The 27107-nt window shown below is 40.5% G+C and overlaps 1 protein-coding gene across 2 annotated transcripts in view; it reads right to left on the reverse strand.

Annotated features, from left to right (window-relative positions):
- CHRM3 (cholinergic receptor muscarinic 3) overlaps positions 1-14164 on the reverse strand; it is a 265214-nt gene extending 251050 nt beyond the window's left edge. The window contains exons 1-2 of one of the 2 annotated variants that reach the window (XM_048299139.1): positions 2375-2469; positions 968-1081 (exon numbers count right to left, since the gene is read on the reverse strand). The gene's annotated coding sequence lies outside the window, so the exon portion shown is untranslated. Of the gene's footprint in view, positions 1-967; positions 1082-2374; positions 2470-13907 lie in introns of those variants that run through there. The other variant, XM_048299138.1, reaches the window with a different exon arrangement.
- Between the last annotated feature and the right edge of the window lie 12943 nt (positions 14165-27107).

Consider the following 27107-nt stretch of genomic DNA (forward strand, 5'->3'; position numbering starts at 1 on the left):
AGGAACCAAAAGCATATAGCATCAAGGGTGTGCAAAAGGAAAACAAAACAGCTGGTACACAGGTCTGCTTACATAGTGCCTTTTTTTTCCCCCTCAAGAGGCCTAAAGAGCTTCAGCTGTGGTTATTTAAAACTCTCAGGGGTGGCAGAAGCTGAGTGCATATAGCCGGTATTCTCTAGATGATTTCAGAGCTGCAAATTGATATAAGTAAATGTGAGCTAACAGGGTGTGGCTAATTCATAACCACTCTGATGCTAGCCCACATTTCTTTACATTAAGCTCATTGGGATAAAACGTCACAATATACTTCTGTGGTTGTTTGCACATGACATTTGCAATTACAGAACTAAAAATAGCCTTTCAGTCAAACATACTGTGCGCATTCAATTTCGTGTCATCTTTTGGTGACAGTACAACTCGTGACCATACATTCCTTATTTCAATCACCTTTTCTTTGCCCATATCTGAAATTTTTGTTTACTTTATATGACCATCAATTTAGGTAAAGTTCAGATAGCTAGCAAACACTCAATAACTATTTTGCTACATGTAGCTGAAAAAAACTTTAATATAGTCATTTATCCATTTTAAAGCATCCTGCATCAGATTTCTGCTGAAGCCATTTTCACATATTTATACAACATTCCAGTGGGCCTAACATTTCACTAAATCCAGATAGTAAGAATTTAGTAGAAAGGGAAAGCCTTGCTACTAAATAACGCAGTCAAATAACCTACTAATATCATTGAAACCCCAAGCAGTTTTCAACAGCTTACTGATAAGAGTCACCAGCTGCTCATCTTTTCGTTCAATGCATTACTCAGCTCTCAGTCAGCTCTCTCCAAATATTGTTGAAAAGACAAAATGCCAAAACAACACAAATCCATCATTAATTCTACTACTAATACAGCAATACTATATCAAGGATCTTTCACTCTTACAGGTTGATTCAGAATATGACTCTTACCTTCATATGCACAATACAAGTGGGATTCCTTCTGTAGAACCTCAACTCTTACTCCATGTGTGCCATTTCACTCAAGTTTCTCCAATAGTTCATGGTTTCTTCCGGATTTGAGATCTATTAACAAGCACAATCAAAACCAAAATTTCCTACCCAAGGCTATGAATAAAAAACCTCTATTCTTATGATTTTGTGCTTAACTACCTATTTAGAATATTTATTCCAGTTCCATGATTCTCACCAGTTTTAATATATATGGATCACTGCATCAGAAACAAACTCACAAATAACATATAAACAAGAATATTTGGGAAAATTGCATACAGCTAACGAACAGAAGTAAAGAAAGACACAACTAGAAATTCAAAAGGGAAGTTATAATCCTCAAATGAAAGGTTCTGGTCTGGCTGTACTCTGAACTAGGATCAGAGGAAGAATATTGCTTAAGCTTATCTTCATATGAAAATAGCTACACATTATAGCTTTAATCTCATTTAAATTAATATAATTTAACAGCTGCAAATAGTTTGGGGTTATTTATTTCAATTTATTTTTCTTAAGTTGATTAGGACAAGCCTTGAACTATATTTTGCACACGTACACTCCAAGTACATCATTAGCTAAAACAAGACCAGCTGACCACACACTTCTAACATTCACATTTCTGTTTCAATTTAACTAAGAGACAGTAATATCTTCAGTAGAAAAAAATGGAAAACTCAAAATTGTAAAGAAACACACAAGTAAAACTGACCAGAAAAAAACCCTACACTTTTCCTTGTCTGAGCTTCAAAAAAAAAAAAAAAAAGTAAAAGGGAAGTGAAATACAGGCTGAAATGAAACCTCAATTTGTTCAAATCCAAAACAAAAAACCCCAACCTTTAGTTTAACAGTGTTTGGTGTCACCCCACATTTTTAAGTAAGACAGAAACAGTTAGATGGTGTACACATACCACTACCAAAAGTAAGAACGCTCCTACGTTGCTTCCTCTTTATGTTGTACCTTTTAAGTTTAACCTTCTGCAGGAGGTAGTCAATCATGCCTAGTGAACCTTTCCTGCATTTATTCATTGCTCTTAATCATTAATAATCCAGGACACTTGGCATTAAAGACTGGGGGAGAGGTAGAGGGTGGGAAACAGGAGGGTAAAAGGGAATATGAGCACTACAGTTTTCTAGCAAACACATTCAGGCCCAAGCATAACCTATCATCTTAGTCATCAGACTTCTCAAATGCCCATGAGAAGTGTTTCTTTTTAGTACTTCTGTCAAAATACAGTATGGGAATTATCTTTCATTCCTAAACTGACAACACTAACCTGCATCTGGCCATGAGTTAGGTGCAAGACTTTCCACGATCCATGCAAAAATTAAATTATTAATTTAACACTGTAGATTCAAGTCACTTACCAATGAGTCCACAAAGCCTTGCATTTGTTTACTCTCAGAGCAGCAGCAGCAACATTATCAATTGAAAAACCAAGTGAAAGGCCATCAAAAGTTATTTTTATGGTAGTAAACAATAAACATGTAATGGAAAATAACTGCTCAGGCTAAAAAGAAACACAACCGCAGCATCAAAAAACACGATCAATTAAAAAAAAAAAAAATCTGCATATTCAAAGGACCAGTCTGGAAATCCAGGGCTTCAGTACATCCAGCAATAAGATTCAGAAACACTCTCCTTAATGACATTGCAACACCCAATTCCAACTAGAATCAGAAAGCAGAATCAGAGTCACACAACCACAAAAGGCTGCAGCCCAAGTACTCTCAGTATTCTAGTATTCTTGTTACATAAATCAATATACAATGGAAATAAATGATTACCCATCCCATTATGTGAGCCATAGCAAGGAAAAGTTGCCATCTGATAAAATCAAAAGGGTAACATTTTGGGGTTGTGTCTGTTTTGGTTTGGTTTTGTGTTGTGTTTTTTTTTTTTTTTTTGGGGGGGGGGGGGGGGATGTTTTTTGGTGAGGGTTGTTGTTTGTTGGGTTTTTTTAAAGGAACCTTTCCTCTCCTTACCTTCTATAAAAATAGTACGACAGCAAAATTTAAGAGAAGAAGAGGCAAGACTGTACAGCTGTTGTAAAAGGAATGCATTATTCCTAGAAACAAACCAATCCACCAAGCAACAACATATCAAGTGGAAAAGGTTGATCATATCTGACACAAAAAAGGATACTGATCACCTGGTATGACTGTACCAAGGAAAGTTTCCAACTGATGTAACAAGGATAATTCCTCCACATGCCAATACTAGCAGGTTGCTAGGTATTGGATATGTAGCTACATTAAAAAGTAATCAGTATGTTAAAATTGTCTCAGTTCCAATATTTTCTTCTGGGAAACAACATAACTGATCATATTTATCTTTTTATCATATTTGTCTATTTTCTTAGCTTGCAAATATGACAGCAAGTTAAAATTGTGTATATGTACTAAAACTGTGGGAAAGAAATTGGGCAAAATGAGCTTTTTCATATACTATTTTTTTTCAAGTTAACTTGAGATCATATTTGTTTTTCTCCTGATTGTTGCTGTCAGCCTACAAGAGTCACATAATCATCTTTCTTCCATTTCAAGCACTTAAAAGTTTGATTTTACCATAACCATAATTCAAGAGCTGATCCTGGCAGATAACATTGGCAGCAGATTTCAGTGCCCTGAAGAGCTTCAGCATGTAATGCTTCACAAAAGTTCTGCACTCCAAGTACCTATTTAGTGAACCACATTTCTGGATGTCAGACTCAACACACACTTACTTAAATGAGTGGCTGAGAGTTTTTTCGGGTTTTTTCCAACCTAATTCATTTTTTTCCAACCTTGTTCAAGGAAGTGTTTCATACAAATCGACAAAACTAAATCCATGCCTGCTTAGCACTCTGGAAAAAAGTGTCTCTCCAGAATCATGATTTTCATTTAATGTAACATTGTTTAACTGAGGAGGAGGCAGGAGAGAAGACTAATATACACTAGTAAAAATCATGTTATCTGTTCAGCTTCAACACATCACAATGAATGCAGACGTGAATACGACAAATGACATTTTTCTTCCCCAAACTGGATGGAAAGGTAAATAGCTTTAAAACTCTCTTCTCTGCAACTTGTAAAAATGTGGTTTTAACAATGGATTGCTTAAGTGGTGCTAACAAGAAACATAGCTCATAAAATATGACCTTTAGAATCATAATCATGAAAATTAGATTTGAATGAATACATCAATGAACTTTCCACCAGGAAAACAAACATCCAATTTTTGGATCACTGGATATGAATCTAAAACTTAGATATCCAACACAAAAAACTCATCAGTTCCCAAAGAGTTTGGACATTAAAAAAAGCATCACAATAGTTCCATGTCCAAATTAACACAAATTTGTAACTTATTTTAAGTTCTATCCAGCTCAATATGGAAGTATTCAAACTAACATCACTGCAAAAGAAAATCTAAAATTTCTAGAGACATTGCAGCAGAAAATTATCACATCTTAGTCAGTATTTAAAGACTAACTGAAAGGTTTCTATATATTAAACTAACTTTTTTTTTTTTCATTTTTAAATCTCCTACCATTTTTCACAGATGAACAAACCTACTGCTGTATTTATAAACCGTTTGTTGACCCTGGCTGGACACCAGGTGCTCACAAAGCTGCTTTATCACTCCCCTCCTCAACTGGGGAAAGAAAATACAGCAAAAGACTCAAGGGTCAAGATAAGGGCAGGGAGAGACCACGCACTGACTGACATCATGGGCAAAACAGACTCCACTTTGGTAGTAAGTTGGAAAATTTTCCCTTTGAGAATTGGAGTAGGATAATGAGAATTAAACACATATCTTAAAGACAGCTTTTCCCTTGATTAGGGTCTGCACTCCGTTCATCACACATTGTCTCTAATGCACCTTCCTCCTCAGGGGCAAGAGCTCCTCACACTCTTCGCCTGTTCCAGCACGGGGTCCCTGCCACAGGAGACAGTCCTCTACCAATTTCACCAAACTGAGTCCTTCCCACAGACTGCACTTCTTCATTAACTGCTTCAACTGTCCCTTGCAAGGTCACAAGCAAACCTGATCCACACTTTCATGACAGAAAACCTGCTCCTCTCCATGGTCCCACAGATCCTGCCAGAAGCCTGCTCTAGCATGAGCTTCACAGAGTCAGAGTCTCCTTCGAGCATCACCTGCTCTGGCACAGGTCTGCTGCATGGGCAGCAGGTGGATATCTGCTCCATCATGGCCCTCCATGAGCTGCAGGGACACAGCTGCTTCACCACGGGCTGCTGGGCAATCTCTGCTCTCCCCCTCCTTCTTCACTGCTCGTGGAACTACAGAGTTGCTGTCCTGCACAGTAACATTTTTCCTCCTTGAATGTGTGATCCCAGAAGTGCTACCACCATCACTGATGGGCTCAGCCTTGGCCATTAGCAGGACTATCTTAGAGCCACCTGGCACTGGCTTCATCTGACATATGAGAAATTTCTAGCAGCCTCACACAGAGCCTGCCCCTGCATCCCTCCCCCCTGCTACCAAAATCCAGCCACAAGAACCCAATAAAACTTTCTTCAATCTTGCTTGCACATTTTTGCCTCTTTAGCATCCCCTTTGGCAAACAAACACAGCTTTCATTGAGCTGAGTGAGAATGAAAATTACTGACTCAGTAGTGAACAGTATAAACACCGTCTGCTGCTTCTGAAAAGTACAGCTCATCTTCACCTTCCATATACTTGCTTTCACAAAACAACTGAATTTTTTGAATGGAGATATGAAACAGGAAGAAAATTAACAGTCACCCATATATTTATTTCAAAGTCTTAGTAGGCATTATGCTTTTCCAGGGAAAGCTGCCTGTGTGACTGAAAATGAAAAACCTGACAATCCAAGGCACATACCCATGACTGTCTATCAACAGGAAAGTCAGACACTGCCTTCAGACTTATTGATGTATGCCCGTATCATACTGCAGTTTAACACCAAGGAAAAGGAGAACCAATACATGTGCCTAACACATCACCACCAGCCAGTAGCTATTGAACTGCAGTTTCCAGAAATGAGAGCTACAAATTATTCTCATTGCTTTTCTATTTATACTAGTTCCCTCTGCATTGTATAGCAGTATTTTTAGCAACTATTTTCTACAGCACAATCCTTTACCCCTAGAGTTGTAGTTCTATAAGTTTCTCTCTGACACATATTTGCTTCAATGTAGACCTTTCATCAATGTTTGCTCTAAAGCCATTCTTTGTTAGTTTTTTTTTCTACTGTATCCAGACACTAGAGATCAATTTCTTGTCTTCCAGAGAAAATCTCGTTTTTTCTTAAGAGAATTCTTTCCATCTCTTTCCACAGAAAATACAAGACAATTTTATACAAAGCAATGATCAGAAAAATAATAATAACACATTTGATATCCAAAAGTCTCCCCTGCAAGCCTCCAAACTAGATTTAAGTCTCCTTGAATTTACCTCAGCAGGTTCAAGCCCAAGATAGGACTCCAAGCCTTCTTTTTTTCCATCTCTCCTTAAGATACACTGCTAAACTGACTTTGATGCTATCTGAGCTACTAGATGTTTTCTGCAATAGATATTTAAAACAATATTTACATAAGTAAATATTCCAGGGATCATTTGTCTTCCAAGAATCCTGGAAGTAAAAGACACTCAGCATTTCTTCACGGCTGTCTCTTGTAATGTTCCTTTAGCCTTTATTGCAGATTTTTCTCTAAGAGTTCCCAGTTAACAAAGCCACAAAGCTAATAAAAAGAAGAACCAAGAGATACAACTTGAAGAGAAATTTAAAACTTTGACTGCTTAAAAATGGTAACTTTGACATTATGCAGAGGGCTCTGAAGGGCTCTCCAAGGAGAGGTGCTCTGACAGGACAAGGTTGCAGAGGTGTGCCCTTGCATGCAATTGCATTTTCAGTATTTATCTCCTCCCAATTAGTACCTGCAAGGCAAACAGTCCAGCCAGGGTAACCACAGATGGTCTGCTGGGTGGTGGGAGCACTGCATATAAAGAAACATACTTTGATAATACACAGAAGAAGCAGCCTTGACATCCAGTGAAGCACCATTATGAGGCCACCCACTTCATGAGGTGAAGGAAGAATCCACAAAACAACCTGCTCTTCCCAGGAAACCACCATGTCCTTCTTAGGACGTCTACCAAAGGCATTTCTCCCCTCAGCACCTAGGGTCACACTGTTCCATTTTTTCTGGGTCTTTTCCTGTTTGCCCTTCTTTTCTCTGTCCTGTATGTACACAAGAGTCACAGGCTCCCAGGAAACTCTGTTCAGACTTCCCTCTTACAAGCACTGCCCCTCCTTTGACTATCCCCTTCATTTCCCTAATTTACAGTTTTATCATTTGTACCCTTCACCTGTCCTCATACTTTCTTCTCACACAAGCTTTTTTCAATGCAATCAGCATCCTTAGAAGCATAGCTCCCCCTAAAGATTTATAAGCTTTCACTACTTCGAAATCTATCACAGGTAGTAACATTGATCATGGGCTTGCAGTGCAAGACCCTTCCCTTTTATTCCAGTATTCCTCAGGTATTTGGCACTTCCACACCCCTTATGACTCCTGATTTTTGTGTGTGCACATATGCAACTTCCCCTGTCTGCCTGTTATCAAGAGAGATGACAAGGTAAAATGCAAATAGCAATCCATTCTGACGAAAAAGATGCTTCAACTGGTGAAAAAGCAGCGATAAAGCACCATCTAATTCTGACTTCATAAATCTGTGTTATTTGCTGTCCAGCTAATCCTGAAACCTGCTTAGAGTTTTCCCGTACATGCACTGTCAAGGCTGAAGAGCCACCATCCTTTGAAAGAAGATGCAGCAGTTTATGTTGAAACATTATTATTCTCAGAGATAAAAATCTCCAGAGCATTCCATGGAATTATGTATTTTTTCTCCGAGGAGACACAGTGTGCTGTAATTATTTTGTTCAAAGCAACTATGCACCTTTGTACAGGAACTGGAGATGATTAATAAGAAGAGAATGCTGAAAATTTTCAAGTTCTGTTCTTTCATGACAGTTTTGAGTGTTTGCATTACTCCCCTTCTTTTTAAAAAGGAAGTTCCTTAATCCTTCAAATAGTTCTTACAGTTGTGCTTATTACATATTGAGATTGAATTCTCCTACTAATTGTCTGCAGTGAAATTCGAAAGGATTTGTTGCTATAGCAATATTTCATGTTGATTCAGAAATTAATGATAAAAGAAGTGGCAATTAGCACTATTAATTTTTACTAGAGAAACATGGGAAATTGCTAAAAGGCTTCTGGCCAAAAAAAAAAAAAAAAAAAAAAAGCAGTAAGATTTTGCATAGGTGACCAATATAGAACGTGCAGCTACAAAAGCAAGCATAATGGATATTTCACGCTTCAGTACATGCAGCATGAATACTGCTGCCTTAATACCTCGAGACAGACTCAGGCTCTGTTGTGTTTCAGGAATTCCCATAAGACCATAGGGATGTGTCTCCTTTCATACATAACAGCACCCTGTGGGACATTACATTAGTATCAGGAAGGGGAATCGAATACCTTTCTCTACAGATTTGACACTGTTCCTTGAGTGTTTTTCAGGGACCTTTCTTTGGCATTTTTAGTGAATGCAAGTATGTTGCTTCAAGATAATGACCTGCTTATTCTCATCCCTGATTAACAGCCATGAAGCAGGTAAGTGTTTTCCAGGTCACACGAAACCAAAAGAGGTAATTAATTTTGTACACCAAGACTGCTATTATCTCACCAAATTATTTGGTTTTGTGGTAGTCCAGGACCTTCTACAAGGTATTTACGGTTTTGGGGTTATTTTAAGACTTGACTTGTTATTTCAATCCTATAAAGGATATAGTGTGGCTCTACGTGACTGTAGTGCAAGGCTGAAGGAAATGGAACACTTTGCTTCTTCAGTACATATTTAGTGAGATTTTTGTAATGTATGATTTGACAGCCTTAATAATGTATTTCCCACTACTAGAAACCCACATAATTACTGAACTCGAATTTACTTACTTCATAATGAAATAATGGAGGCTTTTTATAAATCCTTGTGGATGATAGATAGCATGTCTATCATGACAGTTCAAAGCTGTCAGGTTTATTTCCTTTAGATGCTACAGTGGATACCTCAGACTTTCATGCAGGACTGTTGGGAAGCTTTCTTAAAATCCATTAATCCTAGATGCCGGAAGGGTCTTCTCCTGCTTATGAGAAGGACAGACAGGAGTAATGAGGCTGCAAGACAATGTATGTTGTCACGACTTTATACACTTGACCTGAAAAGTTGTCCCGTCGTACTTCGTGGAGCCTTAAAGGTCCAAGAAGAGCCCTCAGCATCTGGCTCCAGTACACCTAATGCTGTCAAGTAAGGTAGTGATGCACAAAATGTTACACACAAACACACCTAGAGCTCAGCACACAAATAATATTGTACAAAGCCCCTTGGCCAACCCCTAACACCAAGATTAGATTGTTTTCTTTAAAAGAAGTGATGTACACACAGAGACATGTCCTGGTAACTTCAAACATCTTTTTTTAATCCCTTCCTTCCAAATTTCTCAGTCATCTATGAACTTATTTATAAGAGGTAAACTTTTGACTTTTTGTATTATAAACCTTTGTATGTCATAATTACCCTTCTTCCGGTGAGAATGAAGGAGGACAGATTATCATCCAAATAACGTGAGAGATTAACCTTACACATCATCACACAGCCTTCTTATCCAGAGAGGGAAAGGAAAAATATAGAAATACAGAAATATATATCATTATAGAACACAAGTCCATCAACGTGTTGAATGTAACTGGACAATCCTGGAACCCCCCCAGTCATATTCACTACCCTCACAAGAACTGTCTACAAACTAGCAGAGCAGCCACAACATCCTGGAGAGCAAGACCAGGCCTAACACCCACAACAGAGAACAGCCACTTTATCAGATGTTTGGTGTGCATGGAACTCTGATACTGTGGCTAAAGTGCTATATTGCACTGGGCTAAATGAACAAAACTTTGAATTTGCTTGCAGGAAATTGTTTTAAATGAAACAGTTAGGTTTTTGTTTACTCTATCTTTAGAAAGAAAGCACAGAAAACACAGAAGGAAAAGTAATGGCATCGACAAGTATCTGCATTTTCTAATCATGCCCAGGAAAACATTTTCTGATAATCCATACTGGAGCTGTATTATTAAGTATTTCTCTGTAACTATCTCCATCAAGATTAATTTAGAGAAATATGAAACAACCTCTAGCTCTCATTTCAGCAACCGATAATTTATCATTTGTAATATAACTGACATCTTTTGTTTTTCCAAATATTTTCCAACCATAGAAAACACTTTGCCTTCAGTCTGTAAACATTTAATAAAGAAACTCACTTAAGCATTCCCTCCTTTACACCAACAGATGCCTCCAGCATGAAACCACATACTTGGAATATGCGAGGGGGTTAACTGTACATCGTTGCCTATTTTACACACAGTAATTTCAACATTTTACATTCGGGAGAACGTCTTCTCTCTTTGCCCTCACGGAATCTCCTAGCCAGGCTTGCATGGACAAGGTTGTGTTCTGCTGACACTCAACCAAGGCACAAGAAATAGAAAATGTTGCAGCCTGCTCTTAGCCTCTCTTAAAACAAAAATAAGACATAAACAACTCCTGAGCATGAAGTCTTAATCTAATCACGGCACACCAGGCTTATACTAAATTTATTTATAATGTTTTGCACCCCAACACCATCAGGAACATAGACTCGTACATGCTGCAACACTGTTGGGTGGACTGGGAGGCACAATTTGTGCTTCTAGAGGTGTAGGTGATGGGCACTCTCCCAGCACCTCTGACAGTTTCATGTGTACAGCAGCCATGCAGCTTAGCAGAACTGATATTCTTCAAAAGAAAAAAGACACAGAACAAAGTCACAAAGTAGCAACACTGTTGAAACAGACGACTTTTGGTGTTACCAGGCTCTTTCTTTTCATTCCAAACTGACAGATCCATTTAAACATCTGTTACATATTCACAAACTATGGTACTTAAACACAGATAAGGATATTGAGATAGCATTGCATATCTTCCCCCACATAATGTCTTATACATACTGCTCCTCATTTTAAAGCTTAATTATATATCTTTACTAAAGAGAATCTGCCATTACAGTAAGAGATAAAATAAATATTAGTAAACCTTTCATAATAAATCTTGTTTTGTACTGAACTAAGCAACCATGTAGTTTCATGCACTGAGCAGAGCTTTCGCTGCCTTCAAATATTGCACAGATACTTTTGTCTCATCCTCAGAACACCATCTCCTCTTAATGGCAAACAAGCCGTAATATGATAATGAACAATATTAATTAAGGTCATCCAGATCACTTCAAACATTTTCCTAGTGTCAAGCACCTTTTGCACCCCTTCCTTTTTGAGTCACATAACACTGCGTAAGCACAGTAATTGCTGGCACAAAGTACACAATTAGGCTGTCTGCTGCAATCAAGACTGAGGGAGAATGGAAGATATGAACATAAGAACCATAATGCTGTAGTATTCATGTGGAAGAAATTTCCACATTACTCATCACAAGATTTTCTTTAGCATTCCAGGATTTGACCCTGGAAACATTCATAGCATTAAGACTAAAATCCAAACACTAATTCAAGAAAGGGAGGTTGGTTAGTTTTAGAGCAGTTACTATAGCTTTAGAATGAAGCATGTAGTAAGTGTGACAATTTTTTAGACCAGCTTACAAATTCACCAAGACATTTTACTCCTTAGCACTAATACGTAGAACTGTAATTTAAGGCACCATTGAGCACTGTGTTTATGATGTTTCATATGGTCATGGTTGGTTTCCACCATGAAAACCTCAGAGATCACTACTCTAAAATATACTAATAAGCTGTTGGATGCAGACTATATTACTACGAGAAAGATGAATTTCTTTTCAGTAACAGAAAGAAAAATGCACTGTACTTGACAATATACAGATATATGATATAAAGTACGCAATCAGCTCCCTTCAGAAAGTTACCATTCATCTACTTGAAAATGAGATGAATTTACAACTCATGACAGTTTCTGTAATAAATTAGGTTAGGTTCTATTTCTTTTGAATTAAACGTAAAAGGATATAAAACTTAATTTCTGGTTTTGATGGCAAAGTATATCAGGTAGAAGACAAGAACTTGCAACATGTTTTGATATAGCTGCCAGCAAATCAGATGAATTTCATACTGGATTATCCCTGGAGAATCTCATTTCTTTGTTACTAAAATCCAACAAAACTGCTACATCTAAAACAGTCCAAGAGAATTGTTTTCAATGCTTCAGCTCAAGTCAACAGATTCTTGTTCCCTCTTGCTGGAGTTACCCTGTTAACATGCACATGACACTGAAATAAAAGCACATTATGTTGAATGAGATTCAGCACTGGAAAATATAGTCTTCACATCGCTCCATAGGACAATAATGTACACATAAAAGCTTCTGGTAGTGGCAGAGCTATTTAAAAAAAAAAAACAACCCAACGTGGTTTTTTGGGGGTTTCTTTTTTTGTTTTTTGTTTTTTTTTTTTTTTAAGAGAGCACAAAACACACAACATCAGAAAACCCTACAATACTTCTTCCACGCCATGGAAAATTGCTACTGTATGAGCAACCTGCTTGCTTCCAAGCTGAGGCACGTTTCTGAAAGCCACCAAACCAGGCTTCCATTCCGGAAAAAGCAGTGTTCCCTACTGCAGTCTTGGTCCAAGACAAGTAAGCAAACCAAACAATGCCAGATTTAATAGAGGCAGACAAAATAAAATCAATATATCATTCACTAACTTTGAGGTGTATAGGCAGGTAAGCAAACAAACAAACAAAAAGTATGAATAATTCAGTCAATGTGGGATGCAAACACAGGAAAATAAATCCCTTGGACAAAAATATCCTCAGGACAGATCTCGGCTTTGGCTTGCTGTTTTTAAAGTTTCTCGACCTGTGTCAGCAATATTGAAGTTATAGTACTTCTGACTGCGACTACTTCTATATATGGTCAGCACAGATATTAGCTGGGATTTGCGTTTTTCCAAAGTAATCCCAGGCAATCAGAAGCCAGTTAATCAGTAAGAAAACCCACACGAGCGGATCCACAGCCCTGCACACGAGTCCATTTGGGTTTCTCTGCCCCGAGACTTAAACAGCGAAGGGAATATGGCTAGTTCTGGTTTTAAGGAAACACTTGGGCTCTGCTTCAGACACTCCTGTGGGTGCGCTGGCAGCGCACACCCTACCCACCGATGCCTTCCCAAACTCCAGCTGCACGACAGCCCGCGCTCCGGTGCGCAGTCCCGAAGAACCTCGTTTGATCCAGAACGGAGCGGACACCGCGCACAGCCGCGGGGACTACAACCACCTGCCCGGGGGGAGGCCGCGCACCGCCGCGCACTCCTCACTGCCCCAGCGGGACCAGCCCGGCAGCGGGCGGCACGTCGAGCCCTGCTCCGGGGCGAGCCGCCACAGGACGGGACGCCGCACCGTGCAGCCGCGATCCCCGACCCCACTGCCCCAGCGGCGCACGGCGGGCGGCCGGCACCGCGCCGCGCTGCTCGAGGGGCGCGGCAGCCCTCGGGAGCGGCCGCTCCTCCGAGTGCCCCCGGGAGTGGGGCAGCCCCGCCGCGGTACGCGGAGCCCTCCGGCGGCCGCCGCCGCTGCCACAGCCTCAGCCCCCCGCCCCGGGCGGACAGAAGGTTCTGCGGCTCCTCAACCGCTTCGAAGCGGGGACCGTTCGCACAACTTTCCCCGCGGCGAGCTCTGCTGCGCTGCCGGCCCGGGCGGCGCCGCACGCCACTCCCCGCCGCTGACACCCGCACACACAAGAGAGGACAAACAAACAAAAGCCCCTCAGACCCGCCCGAACCGGCATTTCTCCTCCTTCCTACCTGCCCAGATCCCGGCAACCCCGCACCGCCCGCTCCGCGCCGAGCGCTCCCTGCGGCGCCCAGGTGGCGTTAGGAGCGCGCTTCCCACGGGCGGCGCGCCCCCGGCGGCCGGAACATCCCCCGCCGGGAGGAGGGCGCTCCGCGCCCGCCCGCGACGCCGACACCGCCGCACCTGTGCCCGGGCAGCGGCACCGCCCCTTCAGTCCCGGCCCCTGGGTGGGCGGGGGCGAGCCGGGACCACTCACCCCGCGCCCGCCGCCGCCGCCCGCCCCATGCAGCCGCCGCACGAGGGACACCCCGGCTCCGCCGCCCGCCGCGCCGCGCCGCTCATTGGCCCGGCCGCCGTGACCTCACGGGGCCCGCCCCGCCCGCCGACCCCGGCCCGCTGGGTGCCCCGGCGGCACCGCGGGCAGCGCGCTGGCGGCCACCGGCGGCACCGCCGAGGTGCGAAGCTGGGTGGCCCGACGGCCCGGGGTGACTCTGAGCTGGTGGGACATTGCGGGGGGAGGCGGTGCGCGGGCGGGCGGGGACGAGCGAGAGGGAGTCTGCCCGCAGCCCCGGCCCCGGGGTGCAGGGAGTTAAAAGCAGAGGGTTGCCAAAGGCATCCCTCGCCCTTGCCAACAACTTGAAAAGTAGCAAGGACCCACAGAAGATGAGGTTATGCGGGAAAGCCTTCCGTCAGTCTGCGATGGTTCCTTCTCTCCTTTTTTTTTTCCTTCCCTCTCCCCCCCCCTTTTTTTTTTTTAATCTATTTTCATTTGTTTTAATTGAGACATGTGAGCAGCTATCGCTTGAAGATTGTGGTCCGTTTGTGGAGAGTAAATAATGTTCTGTTGCATATTAAATATGCCTCTTAATGAGACATCAACCAAATCACATACCCTCATATAGCTCTGTAATATATATTAATATGGTATTTATTCATTACTATCAACTTTTCAAAAGGTCTGCTTAAAATATTCTCCCCTCTCATCTAATCAGTGCTACAAATTCATAGGAAGCCAAATAATTTATTAATATATGCTTATACTCCATTAAAATGTGTTGTATCAGAAGAATGTAAGAAATCTGCATTTTAAAAGATCCTGTAGAAGTATAACTTAACTGCATCAAACTGAGGTGTCTCACACTGCCATGTTTCTTCTGTCATAAAAGATTGGTAAATTTAACTTGAAATCATTCAACACAAAAGAAGTTCAGCACTTAGCACTTGTTTTTGCGGGCTGCGTTGCTGGCCGCCACGTTGCTACGGCATAAGGGAGCAGGGTGTGTTCTGCTTGCCTGCTTGTGTATTTCTTGGCTAGGGGTAAGAGAAAAGTTACAAAGTAGTGCTCTGGAGAACATAAAACAACAGTGTATCCTTTCGAGGGCACCAATTCTCTATTAATCGTATCAATAATTTTGCTTAGACTATCACCTGCACCCTATGTCCTTACGCCAGAGTTTTCACAGAACATGCCATAGGATCCTTAGTGATGAGTAGCCATGACCAGAGCCTGTGAAAGAATATATAAAATTCCAGGTATCAATTTTCCGCACTAAGAAACAAAAATTGTTAATCTGCTGGTTCTAAATTAATTCAGTGGTAATCCACAACACTCTAAAAAATACCTGTGGGATGAAAAAGCAAAAAAATGAGAACTACTCACATATGAAAAAATGAAGATCTCTTGGTGTGCAAAGGTTCCCCTGCTTTTGAGCTCTGGGTGTGTTGCTTTACTGCCAAACTATGCTTTTCTTTTTACCTTGCATCTCAAAATAGCATCAGAAAAAGCTCTATCCCGTGTAATAGGAAGCTGGGGTTTTGGCGCAGCTGCGAGCCCCTCTGACTGAGTCATCTCAGGTGATCCTTAATAGTGTGGTTGTCCTTGGTGTTTCTGCACCTCAGCTGCTGAGCGCTCAGCACCCCCACGTGTCGGAGGTGAGCTCACAGGATGCACCCCTGGCTTTTAAGATTGTATTAGAAATAGTGCATTTATTTTTGTGCCACTGAAGATGTAGCTGAAAATTCGACCATCTTTTCCCCTTTGTCCCTTCCGTTAACCATTAAATTTGTGTAAGGGCTTCCCAGTTGTGATCACACTAAATATAGCTAAGGTAATCTCAGGTTGAGATCTTTATAATGCATAGACCATTCATAAGGGGGAGGAAAACCACTCCAAATGGTAAATTATGTTATGATTAGTGTCAAAAAATACATAGCTTTGTATCTACCACAACCTCATTAATTTCTGAGATTGTATTGTAGCAAAAGTCATCTATGTATATAATGCAGAATGTATTTTAGAAAATGCATCCTTTTTAATATTCAAAGCAAGCTGAGACCAGCTTGTCTTTGAATTTGCCATGTTTTAAGGCACATATCAATACTTTATAAATCAGGGCTCAGTTGCCTAGTACAATTGTGTAACATAAATATATTTAACCTTGAGTCATGCAAAGTGAGCCTTTGAAGCAAGCGTATACACACTAAAATCAATGATCCTAGAAAACATATATAGGACAATGTCTGTGTAAAGAAGTAAGTGTCAAGGCAGGCAAGGAACTGTTTAGGGAAGCCTAAGGTATGGGAATAAATTTTGCAATGACACTGCTAAATAATACTCTTTAAGGAAAATATCCATTGATTTTAACAAGACCTTTAGCTGAGCAAAGACCAGAGGTTTAAACCTGCACAGTACAGCTCCTAGCTATAATACACGTCTTTACATTATATTCCTAAGAAGGCATTGAGGTGGAGATGAATTAGAAGGCTGTTGGTTTTTTGGTGGGTTTTTTTGGTTGGTTGGTTTGGTTCTTTTTAACTAGAAAATCTTACTTGGGTTTTTTGTTGGTTTTTTTTGTTTGTTTGTTTGTTTTTTTTATGAGGTATCTATGGGAATAAGACACAAATCTGGCATCAGAAGTTGCACATCTCTCAACATTTTATTTTCCTCTTACTGAGCAATATAGAACTTAAATGACATGTGGGGTGCCCTGGAGGATCAAGACCAAGTCACCATGAGCATGCCAGCCCTCACAGAGAGCAGTGCTGCAAGAAAGGGGGGGATGTACAAGTGGGCACCATGCAGTTGGATGACTGGACAAATGATGGACAACACACAGTTTTATTGAGGACCACTGAAATGTTGATTCTGCATCTTTGAACTACTGTGCTTTTTGTGCCTGTGTTCATGGCACTGCTGTTCCCAGAATATGTGCATTCATCCTCTGGATACTGTGTGGTTGTATATTTGCAGCTAAGGTACAAACAAGCTCATTAAGAAATCAACTGAGCACTCCTTGAAGTTACCCTTGAAGGACCTTCTTGGGCAACATCACTTCCTTGTCTGTGGTTTCATTCTTTACATGGAATCAGGAATCATGTAATGTTTCATTCAGAAGATCAGATGATAAAGATCATCTTTTACTTTTTGCTGGTGCCCATTTGGTCCTCTGGAACAGCAGATCCTCACATCTATAATAGTTAGGAACTTCTAATTTTAAACCTTAATTTATTTCTGAGTACTTTATTCCCATTCGTCTTGCCTGATGATACTAGCATGACTTGAGCTACCTCACCATTCTCCTGTGTTTTAATGTCTTTATAATGTCCCCTGCATACTTGTGCTATTCTAAGCCTGTGCTTTCATAGTGTTATTTTGTAAATGGGGTCCTTCTTTTTCTGCTTATCCAAGCTGCATTTTTGTATCATCATTTTATTTTTGAGTTGAGTTTCCTTCAATAGAGGTGAAATTATATACCAGTTTTGAACCAGGTGCTAAATACAGCCAGTTAGAAAGAGCTCAGAGTGGTTAGAATGCCCTGGACTGTAAGCCAGTGTCCACTCTGCTGCCTCCACAGCTCCATAGCATTGCTGTCTAGTAGTTACCTTCTGGCCAAATAGTATCGACAAGTATTTCCTCCACTTCTTTTGTTTCCAAGTGATAACGCCCAGCTCACAACAGAAATTCCAGTATTTAGCTTCTCTGTGTACTATTCTGTTTTGCCTCATTGTATTTCTCACTTTGTGCCTTACTGTGATCTTATGGTCACTCCATGGTTTTTTGGTCCAGTCGCCAGATACTCATCAGTCAGCCCAGGCAGCGCCTCTAAACTTTGTCTCACCAAGAGCCTCAGCTGGCAGATGCCTCACTATGGCCAAGGCCAAGCAAATGCTGCTCTGAAAGGAATTTCACCAGCAGTAGGCATCTAGCCTGACGATGTGTCAACACAACACACCTCATTGTCTCCTCTTAGTCCAATGCCTTACTGTATTGACATTCTTTTACTAATCCACATCCTCCTCAGCTTAACTAACAATTTCTCACGTCACTGTGCCAAAAGCTTTACTGAGTGCCAAATAAATCAAGTCCGCAGAATTACCCTTGTCAAGAAAATTATGTCTTGTCTAAAAAAAGGGACCAAGTTAGGCACAATCTACTAAAACTGCCTTTTATCCAATTTTCATCATGTAAATCAGTGCAAACCACACACCATTCCATAAACTCAGGTGATCCTTGTAGTGCAAGCAAAGTCAAAGTCATGTTAATGGCTGATGATTTAGTCACACTAAAGCCAGCAACTAAAGCATAGCTTAAACAATGAGACACAATTTATGCCTTTTTCTTAATACATCTTTATAATATGATTTCATTCACATTTCATAGTGGTTTCAGAGGACATCCCACAAAGATGACAGTGGTTCACAATTTTCCAAATTGGTAATTTCAAACACTGTTGGATATAACATCTGACTGTTTGTTTGCGAGAAAAACAAATACAAGCAGAAAAGTGTGTTCAGATGGGACCTTGCCTACATAAAGCTGGTCTAGTCAAGACAGCAATTCAAGTTCTAGGCCAAATATTTGCTAACATACTAATTTGATTTTTGTAACACTTTGATTTCACATAATGGGAAACACTTCCAAAACAATTAATTAATATTTTGAAGACATTTGTAAGCTTTAGATCATTCTTTCCTAATTGTGAAATGCACGCAGTACCAATAACAGATCTAACAATGAGGTAAGTAGAAATGAAGGTTTTCTTCTTAACGTGATACAAAAAGAAGTACATTTATTGCCTTCCTCTCCTGACACCTGTTAATGCCCAGCAGAAGTATAAATTGAGTGTATGCTCATTTTAACAGCAGTTCTTCCCTTTTAAAAGCAGATTTTCCATAGCTCACTTTCAGTATTATGATTTCCCATACTCTTTACCTTTCTTGTTTTAAGCTTCCACCTCTTTATGTGCTGGGAAGAGACTCTTAAGGATGCCCCACCTCAGCCTGGGCAGAACACTTTGTGCAGGATGAGTGAGAGGAAACTGCATGAGGAGAGTCTCCAGTGGCTTGATGGGGGAATTGGCCTGTAGAGCTGAAAGGGGGGAAATCTGTGGCAGCCTGTGGGTCCCTTGCCCACACAGATGAATTTCGGTCCTCAACCAGGCTATGCTGCCAAAATACAACCAGCATAGGGTCTAGCTCTGCATGGAGCCCAAAAGCTTCATTACAGGATCTGGCATTTTCTTTCCTTCTTTATATGTGGATTGTTGTGGTTTTTTCTCCTATGCTTTTTATTTTCCATGACAGTTTTACATTACTTCTCGTTTCTTGAATGACAGAAATTTTGCCAATGGGACCATTTTCTCATAATGAGACCCATATCCCTGCAGACGCCATAGCTCCAGTCCGTAATCATTGTTCAGGGTCAAAAAAAGAGACAAGAAAAAAAGAACAAGTGTGAAGAGGAGGATTGTGCAGTCTTACTTGAGAAAAGGTATTCTGACTGTTTTCAACAGCAACTAGAAGCATTTACAGTCATGGTGAGGGAAAATTTTGCAATCAAAGCAGTTAGAAACTGGAAAGCAATTTTGATAGATACACTTTTCATGGGGTTGGATTTCCATATTCTCTCAAGTAATGTGATCCAGAATGTCTTCAGTAATTAAAAATATTTTAAGTTAGGTGGGGAAAATAAAAATACTTTGTTATTTAACTTGAATAAAAAATTAAATTTGTGAAATACTAGCAATTTTTTCTTCTAGGCAACTTTTCAGTTACTAAAAGCTATAATAAGGTGTATATCAACCCCTAGACTGCACAGAACACTGAAGCACACAAAATAAAGAAAACAAGTTTAATGAGGTAGGAAGGCTCTCAGTGCCAATGCAGAAATGAAAAAGTAGATCAGCATTGGAGTTTCAAATCATCTCCTGTTGCAAAGCAAGTATGCACAGGCTGCTTAGAAAATAAATGATGCACTCAAAGCTGGTAGAGGAATGCTGTTCACAAGCAAAACACTTCTTTTAGCATGTAATCCCACAACGGCACTTCTCTGCTACACAGACTGTAAAAGGTACAGATCTGATGTGTCATTATGCAGTTGCAGCACGCTTAAACATTTCTGGTTACTGCAGACTGAGAGCTATTTAATACCCTAGAATAAAAAAATACAGAGTTTAAAAAATAGAATGTCACTGTAGTAAAAGACAGATCAGTAACTGTTATGACTCAGTAGCTCACGATAAATTATTTAAACAACTTGAGCTCAAGAATGACCTTTCAGCCATTGCAAGGCAGGAAAAATATTTTCCTTTCTTAACCTCCACAATTCAAATCCTACTTCTTCTATGAAAATCAGAGGACCAAGATGTGGGAACTTGGTTATTAATCTCAGACTGTGAAGTCCTGAAGCACCATCAATCAGGTGTAGATGGTGACATGGTAATGGAAGGATTGAGAGAGGGTCTGCTGGGCAGAAACCAGAGGCACATCGTATTACTTGGCATAAATTTCTAAGCATTTATGACAGAATATTTAAAACTTATAAATACTTCAGATTATTCAGTTTTGTAAGATTCAGGTCTTGAAGCACATATTTTAATTGATTCTAAGTTATAAAAATAAACTTTAGGTACATATTATTCCAGTGCATGTTATGGACATCCAATGCACATCGGAAATTTGTAGGTCAAGCAAGCTCCTTTAGCTCAGAGTATCTAGACAGCTGCATCCATTTCAAATCTAACCTGCTTCACGTGTTTTTAAGAACAGGCCATGCACTTGTGAGATGCATCAAACTGTGGTTTGGAGTCTCCTCGCCTCCTCTGCCAGGTGCCGGTGCTGAGGCGCTGGCAGGGAGGAGGCGCAGGAACTTCCTTGCGGAGAGGCGGGGGCTGCCCCAGCTAGGCACAACCAATTCCAGCAGGCTCCAAGGTGCTAGTGTAGGGTTCGGCTGAGCCCTGCAGCCGTGCTGCAGCTGCTTTGGGGAAAGCAAATTTTTGGGGTTTTGTGCCAAACACAATTTTTTAAACAGCAAAATGAACAGCGAGGAGGGAGTAGCAGGACACGGGGGAGTTGCTCCAGGCACCAGAGCATGGTTTCTCTGCAGCCCCTGAGGAGAGTCACACAGTAACAGGTGGCCATGCCCTGCAGGACCTGCAGCCCATGGAGGCCACAGGCTGGAGCAGGGAGCAGTGCAAAGGGGATGGAGCAGCAGAGGACAGCTGCCACACACTGAGCACAACCCCTGCCCTGACCCTCTGTGCTGCCTGGGACTGGGGGAAAGGAAGCAGAGCTCGAAATGAAGGAGAGAAGTCGAGCCTGGGAAAAAAAGGTGAGAGATAGGGGGAGGTGTTTTAATTTTTGCCTTTTATTTCTCACCATCCAACACTTTTACTAATTGGCAATAAGCTAAATTAATTGACAAGTCTGTATTGCCCATGAGGGTACTTAGTGAGTGGTCTCTCTGTTCTGACCTTCAAGGTTTCCATTTTATTTCCTCCTCCCTTCCTGTCTAGGAGGGGATTTAGGAGAGAGCTGCTGTATAGGTGCCTGGCAGTTGACCAAGGTTAACCCACCATGTCCCTAAAGCTGAATTTGCAATGCTGCTGGGGGATCTATGTGGACAGTCACTATGGTGTATGCGCTATATGGGGAAAAGCCAACACATCTAGTGGCTTATTTGGTGCTGTTTTGAAAAATACCTCAGAAGAATGAAGCTCAGTAGTTTCGGGGGACCAAAAGTTAATTCTGGAATAGTGTCACACAAATATCCATTCATTTATCCTTAGTATCTCCACATCTGAGTTTTGTTTAAGCAAAGAAGATTCTAATTTTTGACAAGTTTAAGAAAATTATGGGCTGTTTCTGTGCGTTAAAAAATTGCTGGGTTTTGTTGTTGTTTTTTTTTTCTTTGGTTGGCTGCTTTTTTTTCCCCCAGAGATAGCTTTCCCACTAATGGAAATTGTGTCCAATTCTCATATAGAGAACACACTGAGGAATTTCTTCAGTGAAATATCAAAGGAGCTGGAGATACTTCTTCACATTGCAACAAATCAGCACTGCCAATTCATGCAACTCCACCTTTAGGATGCAGGTACTATTTCTTGATCATTGACCTGGAAATTTTTCTAAAACTGTGTGTTTGCTACTCCTTATTTAAATAAATCACTTTCCATTATTTTTGCTAGAAACGATAAAAAACTATAGGAATATTTTGAAAGTGTAGTGATTTGCACAGAAATTGTGAGAAGGACAAAAAGGCTTTAAGGAATCAGTCTGGAAGTTGTACTAAAGTAGGTATACATGTAGGAAATCTGTGGTTATGTGACTGCAACTTTAGCCAAGACCTTAGCATGTCAGCAAAATGTCCTGTGATAACAGCAGATTAGTTATCAAAACATGGAAACTCTTCACATTGGTACCTAGAACATTATATACGAAAATATATAAATATGATAAAAAATGTGATTCATTTCTAGAGCCTTAAGGTTGGTGTGCACAGATTTGAAGGGTATATAATTTTGATAACAATACATAATACTGGCTATTTAATACTCATACACATCTTCCATTTCCATGGTATCATAATAGTGCGATATTGCTAACTGGGAATGGTTATGCTGGGTCCTGAAGGGAACTGAAGTTGTACAAGCTTTGGTAAATGCTGCCAGTATCTGCAAATGATAGTGAGAAGGGGAAAAAACATGGAAAAATACAAACCTATTTTAGTCTGTGTATCCACAAATTAAGTAGAAGGTAATGGGAATGATGACACCAAGCTGAGTGGTTCTGTTGACACACCTGAAGGAGAGGATGCCAGAGGGACCTGGACAGACTCAAGAAGTCGGCCAACAGGCATCGCATGAGGTTTAACAAGACCAAGTGCAAGCACCTGGGTTGGGGCAACCCCCAGTATTAATAAAGGCTGAGGGATAAACAGGTGGGGAGTACGCTGAGGAGAAGGACTTGGGGGTGCTGGTGGGTGAGAGACTGGACATGACCCAGCAGTGTGTGCTCACAGCCCAGAAAGCCAAACGTGTCCTGGGCTGCATCCAAAGCAGCGTGGGCAGCAGGGCCAGGGAGGGGATTCTGCCCCTTTACTCCACTCTAGTGAGACCTCATCATTCAGCTCTGGGGTCCTCAGCCCAGGAAGGACATGGACCTGTTAAGAGTCCAGAGGAGGGACACCAAATTGATTAGAGGGATGGAGTACCTCTCCTATGAGGAAAGGCAAAGAGAATTGGGATTGTTCAGCCTGGGAAAGAGAAGGTTTTGGGGCCTAATTGCAACCTTCCAGTACCTGAAGGGAGCCCACAAGAAAGATTGAAAGAGGCCATTTATTAAGGGCAGTTAGTGATAGGACAAGGGGGAATGGCATTGAACTGAAAGAGTGTAGGTTTAGACTAGATATTAGGAAGAAATTCTTCACATGTGAGGGTGGTGAAGCACTGGAACAGGTTGCCCAGAGAAGCTATGCATGCCCCATCTGTGGAAGTTGTCAAGGCCAGGTTGGATGGGGCTTTGAGCCACCTGGTCTAGTGAAATGTGTCCCTGCACACGGCAGGAAGATTTGAACTAAATGATCTTTAATGTCCTATCCCACCCAAGCCGGTCTGTGATTCTATAAAAGTTGCTTCTATACACTTTCAAAGGTTGAAGGCAAACTCTGGCAAAACAGAGAAAATATTAGTTAGCCTCTAATATTCATTGTTTGCACATTCCAATCTTCAATGCTCCTGTGCAGTGTCCTTTTCATCTGAATGAGGCTAATGCAGATTGCTGGGAAGCTGGACCCTGAGAGAAGTTTGTTTCTCCTAAAATGAGTACCACTGAATACATGAAATATATTCATACAGCTTCAAGAAATATTAATGGAGCACATTTGGCACTGTTCCTTAGCTTCTCCAAAAGCAGACAGTCAAGGAAGGGAAATGTGCCACCTGACCACCTGAAATTCCTGTTTTCTTTCTTTCAGACCACAGCAGTTTACAGAACCACAGCAGTTTACAGAACAGGGAGGCAGAAATCCCACTCTGGAGACGTCTCCTTTTTTACCTCTCAGAGATTTTTCTGCAGGTTTCTCTGTTTTGCCTGCCTCTGCCTGGGAGCATACAAGGGAGTATAGAGTTGACTGGAGTCTGTATGCTGTGCTGTCACTGTACACCAGCTGCCTGTTATTCAAGAAATGTTGTAAAACATCTCAGGGAGTCTATGACTAACACAGTTTCAGTAATGATCCAGAAACAGGCACTAGAGCAGGCGTTAATTAGCAGCCACCCAGCAGCACCAAAGTGAAATGGGAAGAGTCTGTGTTTAAAACCCCACGCCTTCTCCAATCCAAATAATTCACAGACATCACTCACTGTACAAAAGCAGGCACTTAACTCTTTGATTCTCTAAGTGCAAAACCAAAGCAAGGCAAATCTTTTCATATGCTTTGTAGTACCAGCTGCTGTACTGTCCTTTTACAGCTAATTAAAACCACATGATTTTCCAATTCACTCAGTACAGAAAAAATGTGTATTTTGCTGCTATATCACTTCAAAAGACCACGTCTTGCTGTAGATTAGAGAGAAATAAGTTGAGATCCTGTTGAGATCTGAAAAGAGAATGAACAATTGTGGTTGGCTTTCATCCTCAGGAGTCTTAAATTCTCATAAAAGTCCCCTGAGGTATAGTTAGATGCCATCTCTGCAGCTGAGCAGTGTAGGAAAAGGATTTGGCAGTTTCCTTAAGATATGTATATTCAACTGGAAATTATTCAGAGGGAAAAATTTGTGTGTATGGCTGAAGTAATTTCCAAGGGCCCCAGCAATATGCTAGTTCCAGGGCTGAGGCAGCAAGAAGAAGCAGGGGTCTCTTGGAAGGAAAGATGGAAAGAGGGGCAGGGAGACCATTTATTTTTTTTTTATGAGTTCATGGATTAATAAATTAGTATTTGTGATCTATTTTGAGGTCTCTGAATAAAAAAAAGCAACCTAAAAGTGCTGAAATCCCACTCTTCTGAATTTGCAGAATAATTAAATTTATGAGAATTATGCAGCCAAAAGATTCACAAATCAAGCTATTGGGGTTTTTTTCAACAACTTTCAGTTTGAGGCTAATTATCTGCTTCAGAGTCAGTAATGGATTTTTCATACATTTTCTATGTTCATATTCATATGCAAAAGTCATGACCATAAAATAATATATTCTTCTGGGGCATTCCAGCAGATATTTAAATCAGTTAGGAAAGTTGATCAGGAAACGAATAGATTTGAAAAACACTTTGCACTAATGCAGATAAAGATTCAGGCAGAGGATGTGCCACAGTTTATATTTAAAAAAAACCCTAACAAACAAAAAAAGATGGAATTTTCTCATTATTATTCCTTTTTTTTTTTTTCTCCCCCAGTTTTCTGTGCTTGTAATCTGACTGATAATAACTCCCACATTCCCACACATTTCATTTTTGCTCATGGCAACCTGTTCTCAAAGTTTGGTGCAGAACTTTTTCTAGAAATTATTTTTCATCAGGGTAGCACATCTGAGAGAGAAGATTGACAATTTCCTTTTTTTTTAATCCTGAGAATTTTTAAAAGTGCAAGCAAAGGGTTATGCCAACACAGACATGGATTTATTACACACTAGTGTTAAACATGAATCACACTAACAAATGTAGAATTCTACTGTGTATATTCTGTAAATATTTGGTTTAATTGTTTGTGAAGCCAAGGCCTAAAATGTACATATTTATACTGATAAGCATGCATATGTTCATAGAGATCACGGTCAGTTAAAAGGTAGGAAAGGAGCTACTCCAAATTTACATATCAGTAGACAGGGACTGCTAGATATGGAATGTTAATAGAAAAAGACAAAACATGGAGTTACCGGATTAACTGCTCTGATTAACTTCCTTCTTTATTGTGTTCAGAATTCTCATAGAAAGAAAACAGAGACCCTTTCAGAAGCCTTTTACAAAGCCCTTAGGAAAGCAAATCCTGGATCCTGAGGTAGCAGCAGGAGTAATGAAATTTTACAGTGTGTAGAAATAGTTTTTTCAAGAACTCTATACCTCGTAGCCTTTAGTTGTGCCATGGTAATATTATGGCTTTAATTGTATATGTAAACATAAAGATTTAGTGTAACATGCTCTGTTATCTTTTGTCACAGCAAGAATATTGAGTGAAGAATATTCTGTTGAGTGAAGAATGAGTGGAAAACCTCCGACTTTGAAGCACATCTGAAGAACTTCTGTCAGTACAAGTTATACCATGCAAAAACACACAAATAAATATGATTTGAGAGCAGGAGATTAATGCTGACCATTACACACAGTGTAGTTCCATAGGCCTGTGAAAGTAGTTCTGAAGAACTGTAAGCCTGCTAGAGATCAAGGTGCAAATACCACAGGAAACATAAAGGAAGCAAGTACAAAAGGATGAGCCCGTGAAGGGCAGCATTTTTTTTTATCAACTTATATCAACCTTAATGCAGAGTTTCCTGAGCAGGTGTTCAGAGCAGGCTGCGATTGCGGCGTTTTTTCCTGCTACGCTTCTGCTACTACCCTTTTACTTAATGCTCATTCACTTAGTCAGTCTATAGGTGTTAAATGGCATAAGATTATATAAAAACAGTGTAAAATATCCCTCAGTGAGAATATAAAATCAGGAAAAGCTTAGCAAAGGTGAGGAACTATAATAAGCAGCATACATTTGACTTAATTTTCATTATGATAACAGGAAATTATGTGATAGGGAACCATCAAACAATAAATGTTTCAGAAGGAAAAAATAGCAAGGATAGAAATCACAAAGGTTGCTTAGGGATCTTATCTTTATATACATATGGTTCTCTTTTAATGTGAGAGATTTATTTACTCTAAAAATATTCCTTTTATGTTAACAATAACTAAATCTTTATTCCAACATGGTGTCTCTCTGATCTTGAAG

The sequence above is a fragment of the Corvus hawaiiensis genome, chromosome 3 (assembly GCF_020740725.1).
Source record: "Corvus hawaiiensis isolate bCorHaw1 chromosome 3, bCorHaw1.pri.cur, whole genome shotgun sequence".
NCBI classification, from domain to species: domain Eukaryota; kingdom Metazoa; phylum Chordata; class Aves; order Passeriformes; family Corvidae; genus Corvus; species Corvus hawaiiensis.